The sequence below is a fragment of the Salvia hispanica genome, unplaced genomic scaffold, assembly GCF_023119035.1.
Source record: "Salvia hispanica cultivar TCC Black 2014 unplaced genomic scaffold, UniMelb_Shisp_WGS_1.0 HiC_scaffold_128, whole genome shotgun sequence".
Classification (NCBI taxonomy): Eukaryota; Viridiplantae; Streptophyta; class Magnoliopsida; order Lamiales; family Lamiaceae; genus Salvia; species Salvia hispanica.
This window is the reverse complement of record NW_025951560.1, coordinates 40,112-48,971: the sequence shown is the minus strand read 5'-3', so window position 1 is coordinate 48,971 and position 8,860 is coordinate 40,112. Positions and strand designations below refer to the sequence as shown.

General features: G+C 36.3%; 1 long non-coding RNA gene across 2 annotated transcripts; it reads right to left on the bottom strand.

Moving 5' to 3' along the window:
• Positions 1–1,268: 1,268 nt before the first annotated feature.
• LOC125198195 lies at positions 1,269–3,191 on the bottom strand. Of its 2 annotated transcripts, none has more exons than XR_007172361.1 (3): positions 3,132–3,191; positions 2,461–2,501; positions 1,269–1,363 (listed from the first exon to the last, which is right to left on the bottom strand). It is a non-coding gene; the product is annotated as an uncharacterized LOC125198195 (long non-coding RNA). The 2 variants fall into 2 exon arrangements; XR_007172360.1 differs by lacking the exon at positions 3,132–3,191 and adding an exon at positions 2,584–2,725.
• Between the last annotated feature and the right edge of the window lie 5,669 nt (positions 3,192–8,860).

The window sequence follows — 8,860 nt, the reverse complement described above, 5'->3', positions numbered from 1 at the left end:
CCCCATACCCGGCTTTCACCAATGCCCTCAGCCCGGACTGGAAGTCGGAGATGTAAAAGTCCACAGCGTGCTTCTGCATCCACGCACAAGGAAGCGTTGCAGCTATCAATAATAAGCTAGTTAAGCCATATGAGACGATTAGCTAGTAACGAACCTCTGATGATCTGAGGCCCCATGTGAAACGACGCTGAGTGGGATTTGCTGCCTTGGAATCCCATCCCCTATACTCGTATAACGTTGTGGAGGTGTACATGCATCTTGGAACCTTCTGGAAAGATGATTTCAATGGAACATTCCCACATGTGACCACCTTCGATATCAGCATTAAGTTAGATACTGTAACGAAACCTAATCAATGAATGGAGTAGTTAACAAAAGTATACAGCCACGTACCCCAGAGACCTTGACGTATTGCCCGTTTTTAGCAGTTCTAAGTTCAGAATCTGGATATCTCTCAATGTATCTGATGACAGCTCTTCTCCCCCAACAGGAATTCCACACGAATAGGGCAACAACGATGCAGAACAAAATGATAACTACAATGAGGAGATCAGCGTTGTGAACTGCACCAAGAATGAAACCCCGGCAATGACCCCCATAACAAAGAGCAGAATAACTGCCCATAAGATAGGTCGAGGATATTCCTTTTGACCAAGTACACGCCATCTTGGCTGAGGTTTGTAACAGCCTGGTTGTTGCTTACTGACGAGCCATGTGCTTTCACTGATCCAGTGGAGTCGAGAGGTCCAGAGACCTTCCTCGGGGCACCAGATGAATTTAGCGGGCCAGACGTGATGGGTCCAGATGTAATGAGACCCGTCTTAGGAAGATTGGGGGTAGAGGACCAGAGTGTTGCCGGTTACTGGTGTGACTCCCCGGATTGAGGGCCAGACGACTTTTTTATAGGCTCTCCGTGTTTGTTCAGAGGCCCAGAATTTGATTTTTTCATTGACGATGAACCTGCCACTCCAAACGATGACACGGGGCCTGAGGTAGAATAGCTGGACCTGGCTGCAGGATTAGGGTGTATTGGTCCAGAATGTGAGGAAGATGTGCAACATCCAGACCTCATGGAAGAATTGGTTATAGGTCCGGATTTTCTAGATTTGGAGCTGTCTACTGGAATGTCGAACATTTTGCCAAGTTCACCTGACTTCTTGATATCCCCACCAGTGTATGGCATGGCCACGGAGCTCATGGTTGGCATTTTTTCTTTCGGTTGCTCTGGACGGCCTGATACATATAGGCCGTTTCTAAGCTGATGAGAAGGAATCTAGACCCCATCGGATTTCCTTATGGAAGAAAGTTACTGCAGATGGAGTAGATGATGTGAGGTGATCCCAGCGATAGATAATTCAGACCTCTGAACAAAATGAATGAAATCCATTAGAGAGAGGTAAAGTAACAAATAGAAACAAATCTTGCATATAACGCATTTCAAGTAACAACAACCCAACGTGTGAATATAAACACGTGGCAGATTGATTATTTTTCATTAAAACGCCAAACGAACTACTCCTATTTACTTTCACTTAAATAGCAAGAGTACGTAAAGAAAGACCGTTGTGAAAAACAAACAATAATAGAAAGTTTATAACAAGCTTTAATGATATGCCATTAATGAAAGCAAACCACGTGTAGGTTAGCCGCAAAATACATCCTTCTCCCTTTCAACTATTGTGAGACGCCACAGGCAATCAGGCATAGACACGTGTAAGGAATTTGAACGTGAAGAAGCTGCTGCATGCAGACAACGTGATTTCTATAAATACATGTTTTTTGTTTTTTATTTTATGAAATGCTAGTAAACCAAGTCGAGTTATACACTTCACTCCCCACAAGATAAGCTATTCTAGATGACCAACAGACCAAGAAATAGAAGGAAATGAAATACAAACGACAAACATAATAATTGGTTAAAACAGAACGCCGATGCAGCTAACATAGAAATTTTTTATATATGCTCGACACATAGTGTAGCATATACACGCAGCACCCTGTTAGATGATCAATAGTTTCTCTATGAACATACTGACGATCAGCATTCCAGTTTGCACGTGTTTTCAAGAGAGAGCTCGACAGATACACATGCAAAGAGATCATGGAAACTATTATACTATGCTAAGAATGAGCATTTGACATTCCTTACAGCAAAATTTGAGAAGTATCTGAATACAAGAATAACTTAGCCATATCTTAAAACAATTTACATGATTTTCCTAAATAAAAATCACGGATATTAGCAATATGACCAACAAATTTTCATCAGCTGCACATGTGATATTTTTAAGCGCACAGAAAAAAAAAAACATTATTTTTCATATACCTCCATTCAGTTGTGATGACTATTCAAGAAAGGACAAAACCTCAACTCAACTTGACAGAAAACAAGCAACAAAAGGCAGAGTTTTCAATTGTAATTTTGATAAAGATAAATCCAAACATGAGTAATTCATATACCTTACAAACCCCAAATCCTTGCCGGAAACCTAGTTACTTCTCTGCAAAAAAAAACAAACTGATTATACATATTTTCTTTTACTGATCAATGAAAGAAATGCAAGCAAAATGACTCCAACTCACAGAAAAATAAAGATTTCGTTTTTTCCTCTTTTTGGTGCAATAAAGAACTGACTGATTTTCTGGGATAAGCAACCCATTTCTATGCTGTTACTCAACCCACAACAGTATACGTTCACAGCTGTTTGAGCAACTAAACCACAAGTGGATTGCCATTTTTTTAATTGAAAAAAGATTTACAGTATAAGAAAATGGTGATCATTTTAAAGTGTGGTCAAGATTTTGATTTTTGAAATTGGCGTGTGAAACTCTTTCTGGTAAAAAAAGAGAGAGAATCTATTGATACAAAATTCTTATTTCCAAATTATTCAACGAAATACTCGCAAAATAGTTATGAAAATGCAAACCCTGTCAAAATCAATTCTTTGACAAACACAGCATTAAAAACAAAAACATTAAAAAACACCAAAAAAATCTTCTTTTTCAGAAATGAATTTCAGTACCTGAAGTCAAGAGAAAAAGGAGATTGGGGAACAGAACAGAAGCAGTGGTTTATGATAGATAAAATACACACACTAAAGATGAAATTTTGGAAAGAGGGTCGTTGTTACTTGGGATTGTGGTGCGATCGCATCACCAACCCATGAAAATTATGCAACTTTCTCTCTAAACTGGTTAAAAATTGAGTCTTGAGACTTGGGAGAGCCGCAACGACTGGTGGGTTGTCTGTGTGTGGAGTCCCTGTAACATCCCAAACACAGATTACAGAGAGAAAATATACTAAACAGTGAAAGAATAAAAGGTTTTTACGCTCTCTTATGATGGCATTGGTTATAGTGACAGCAACCATAAATTATACTAGTGGCAATTAATTTTTAGAGAGAGGGAGAGAGAGAAAGCGAGAGAGAAAACTCACCTTCCACTGTCTCTCAGCAAACTCTGGTCTTGTCTCTCTTCAGTCCTTCACTGTGATTCTTGTTTTCTATAGCATATTTATTTGGTGATTATTTACAAAAAAGTCCCCAAGAATATCCTTAATTCTATAGTTGGTAGTACATAATACTGTGGTAATACTACTAAAGTATTACTCCTGATTAAATTACTACATTAAATTACTAATATTACTCCATTATTTCAATCTCATTAATACATGTGTCAAAATTAGGACTGCATTGTAAAAGACTCGATAAATCTAAAGAGGACCAAGAGATGAAATTCAAACCTAGATCTATAATTTTAACACACATATTGGAATTTGCAGGTTTGCCTCTTTTATTATTTTTCAAGTCATCACCTAGAAAGAGAAATGTTCCAAATTTCTAGTAATTGTGGATCTTTTCTCCGCATAAAAGAAATTATATCGTATAGTACAACACTTTGTTAATTAACTTCAAAAACATTTAGCTTGCTACACAAAGATTGCAGGGGAAAAAATAAAACAAAAAACTCCATGGCATGCCATTAATATTTCTAAATGGACAACAAACTGAAAATATTGTGATCTAGAAAATGCACACATACTGTATTTTACATAATGTTCCATTAATTAACAATAAAGATAAAGTAATGTACATAAACATGGAAATTTCAAATATACACAATGCGGTTGGCATCTGCTATTTTTTTATGCGAATTGCAATTTTTAAAGGCAACATGTAAACAATAATGTAAATGGTAAACAGTGAATTCAGTATTATGTGTTTTAGCCTCAACTTTGAAATGAAATTCACTTCGGGGAGTTTCATGCTTTCGATATTTATTTAGATCGACTAATTTGATGAAAATTACTCATATCTCCAATATATTATTTTTAATCCTTAATAGTACAAGAGATAATACGAAATAGTATTTCACCGACATTTTACTTGTAAGAAATTACGTGCCCCTTTGTATTAGAAAAACCTATGAACACATGGTTTTGTAGAAAAAAAATGTAAGGCAATGGGAAAATATTCAAATGCAACAATATGCTAAATTTGTTACTCTAAAAGTCATACTATATACTTATGTTTGATTTTGAGATTATTTCTTGGTGAGTCTAATAAAATGCAAAGTAGAAGACAATTTTATGGCAATGATTCTATTTAATTTCTTCGTTTTTAAAGGGTTTTTGAAGTACCCACTCATACCACCTACCTTGTATGTATAGTATAATTTTACTTTAATTTTTGCATTTAACCCTTTTTCGAGTCTTATTTTTCATTTTTTTCCCCTTGCAACTAATTTAGAGTTCACCCATAATAGTGACTGTGTCAATAAAAAAAAAACAAAATAAAAATGAGTACAATTGAGTGGCATTTTCCTCATATTTTTTGAAATGCAGTATAATTAAAGAGGGGAATTCCTATCTGCGATGATTTGGAAATTTAAAAATTTCCACCCATAAATTTTTGTATTTATGTCATCAATAAAAGTTACTGATGTTTTCCCTTTTTTTTTAAGTAGGGAAATTGTGATTTTGTATTTATGTCATCATAATCTTGTTACTTATATCCCCTTTTTTTTTTAAATAGGGATAACGATGGAGATGGGAAGAAAAGGCGGCTCCAAACACCATAAAGAAAAAGCATCCCCAACCACCCAACCCAACCCAACCACCACTTTTTCAATATTTAATTTATTTCTATCTCCTCCACATCATTTTCCACATCATAAATTTTATCCAACCCAACCACCCACATTTTCATGGTTTATCAATGACCACCCCAAACCCAAACCCAACCACATTATTATATATTTATTTTTATATTTTTTTTTAATAATATTATTAATACATGAAATATTTATTATTGTAAATTTATAGAAAAACGTAATAAATGACAAACTAAAAATTAAAAAAACAAAAAAAAAAAATATACATTAAAAAATTTGGGAAATATAAAAATTTAAAAATACAAAATTTGGGTCATACATAAGTTTTTAAAAATTTTAAACATTCAATCGAACCCCAAATTTGCCCATATAGCCAACCAAATCGTTCCCCGGCCAAGTTTTTTCCGTTTTGAATTTTCCTTTTTTTTTCAAAAAAGGGTTAGACTGAAATTTTTTCGTAGAATATATAAAATTTCATTATTGGGGATCTCCATCTCCATTCTCTCCCATTTCCCCCAAATTTCGATTTTAATAAATTTCGTCGGATCACAATAGTTCAAATTTAGTGCTTTTTTCCCCTTTCCACTATCATTTTGGAAGTTTAAGGAAAGCAATCATTATCTTTCCCCATAATATCCCCACCCCAAATAAGACATGGACTTTTTAAAAAAGAAAACAGCCGAAAACCCCAAAAAGCTCCTAACATTTTTTCGCGACTTCGAGCCGAGCAAACAACTTGTGCCTCATCGTTGGGACTCGGTAAGGATTTGAAAACGCCGCCCATCAAGATATAGCCACCCGGAGATAATATCCCATATTTTTTCCCCCCATTTACTAGAAATTACCTTCTTGCCGACCTTCCAAAATATCATCAAAAAAAGAGATTGATCGCACATTAATATCATTTCTAACCCGGATTTCCCAAAAAAAGAGCCATATCCACAAATCTGGGACCCCATCCCCAAGATGATTTCGGATTCCGTTTTCTTCCTGATATTGCCCCCAAAAGGGGAAAATTTTCCTTTCCCCAAATGCATGCAAATAATACTACCCAACATGCCCGGAAAAACCCACGTTGTTCTCCAATATGCGTTTTGTTTTAAGTCTTCTTCGGGTTTTCAAAAGATCATCGCCGGGTTAGAGATTACACCTTCAACAACTTGATGGGGAGTTTTGCGAATGATTTTGGCGCCATTCTCAAAATTGGGCCGGCGGTTTCCCGGGCCCCCCAAAGGGGCCAACACCCTTTTATCCCCCCGGACATTTCAATTTGGGACATCCCAAGTCAAGGGGAGTTCACGTTTCGACAAAAAAGTTGCCTGCCGATGAGCTTGTTCTTTTTTTTTCAACAAAGGTTTTCGAATACCTTGTTCAAAAATATCTGGGGAGGATAGTTTGGATCTTCGAAAGATCGCCGAAAATAATATCATTCCCCTTTCTTCGCTTTCCTTTCAATGTATCCCCTTTTTACCTCTAGCCCCCCGGGGGGGGTGGGAAGGCAAGGTTTAAAAATAGCTATATCCTCAAATTAGTTGATCGAGTTGCCGATTTTGTTCAACAATTTTTTTTTCCCTTTCTTGTCTTCAAGAAGATTGAAAGCTTCAAAATTGGGCCCCGATGGTTTTTAGGAAAAAGTCGTCAAAAATCGGAGAGGATTTTGGGATAATTTTCGGGTATTTTGTCAAATAAAAGAATTTGTTAAAGAAAGATTCCACTTTCTTTTTAGGATCACATTTGTCCTTGATTCCACCACCATTTGATAAAAAGACTTTAGTAATCATACTTTTACGGATCACACCGGGCAATTTTTGGGTTCCACCCCCCCTGATGAAAAAGACTTTCATAAATACCTTTTATTTTCCCCGGGTTTCCCCGGGTTAATTTATTCCACCACCACTTTTGGGTGAAAAGCCCTTGTCAGTACCCCTACTTTTTAAAGTGATCACATGGGAGCCCTTAGATTCCCCCACCATTTGGGATAGAAAAAGCCTTTATGTAAAACCAAATTTTATTTTTTGGGGGCACAGGGTTATCATTGGATTTCCCCCACCACTTTTGGGTAAAAAAAGCCTTGTCATTTTAGCCATACTTTTATTTTTTGGGGGATCACATGGGGTTTCCTTGATTCCACCACCATTTTGGATTTTAAAAGCCTTTCCCCTAAACCCCTACCTTTTTAAATCACAAAGGGGGTTCATCGGATTCCACCCCCACTTGATAAAAGGTCATTTTAAAGCCACACTTGGGAAATTGGGGATCACAAGTCATTGGGTTTCCCCCCCACTTGAATGGCCCCCAAAAAAACATTTTTAACAAAGGGGTTTTCACATAAACCAAATTAATGCAACATAAATTAAAGATTACATACTAAGCAAATTAAATTAAGATTACACACTAACAAAAGGTTTAAATTTTCATAATAAGAAACATACATTGAAAACAGATAAACTACGATCAATTCCCAAATAATTTTTGGTTTTTTAGATTGGTTTCAACGTTTCTTCTTCCGGAAAATTAAGTCCCTCCCCAACCACAAAAGGAGTAAGGATACCGCCCCGATGTTCCGTTCCCCCCAAAATCACTAGCCGTTTTATCTTTCCCGCTCTTGAATATCACATTCCCTTTCACGTGTTCTCATTTTACGAACTGCGGAAACCCAAAAAGGGTTGAAAGAAGACGCGCAACTTCTTTTGCCTTCTTTTTGCCCTTTTCTTTAGCTTGATCTCTTCCTAGGGCGCCCCAATGTTGGGAAAAACGACTCTCGGGAAAGGAGTCAATTTGAGGTCCCCCCTTCCTCACTAAAACCCCACCTTTTTGAGCTCCCACGACTTTCTTCGACTATCTTCATCCTCGAAAAAGGTTAACCGATTTATTCAATTTTTTAATTCCCACTTAGGGTTTGATTCATCACCTTTTCAAACACCTTAAGGGGAGTAAAAATTTTTTCTTTTTACCGGGTTGTTGGGAAAACTTTCTCAATGTCCTCTTTAGATCGCCCCTTGTAGCTCATCATGGCTTTTTTAATGCCAAAGAATCCACTTTGTGACATTTGTGTTTGGTCCTTGAATTGCCCCAATGATCAAAAATTTTTGTTGGGCCCCTTCCCCGGGTTTTCTTTTTCGCTTTTTCATATTAAAACAAGAACCTTTTGGGCCCTAGATGGGCATTAGTTTGGTGGGCCCAAAAATTTATCCCTCGCCATTTAAACAATGGAAATTTAAAGACATGTCTTCTTGCCACTCCAATCATGGGGTTTTCTAACCCGGGGGGGATATGACGTTAATGTTGGTTTTAAAGAATTTTAATGATCAAAATTTAAAATCATCAAAAAATAAAAAATAATCTTGGTATGATTAAAATTTTTGGGGAAAGGGGGAGTTTTGGGAAAGAAATTTTTGGGGGGGCCCGAAAAAAATATTTTTTCTCATCATCATCCATAAAAAACAAAGGGGCTTAAAAATTTTGGGAAAATTTTACAAACAAGAAAATGGAGAGGAAAGAGATATTTTTTTTTTTGTGCAAACTATAGCAAATTGGCTTTATTTATGAGGAAGAAAATTAGAATTTTGATATAATTTTTTTAATTTTATAATATTTTATATTAAAGATATATTAATTTTAAAAAAAATATATATAAAAAATTAACCCCCACGCCATTTTAAGACAATCTCATTGGGTTTTTGGAATGGAGACCGCCTGGTTTGGGTTTTGGAGAGAAAGGCCCATTTCGGAAGAAATATTATCGATT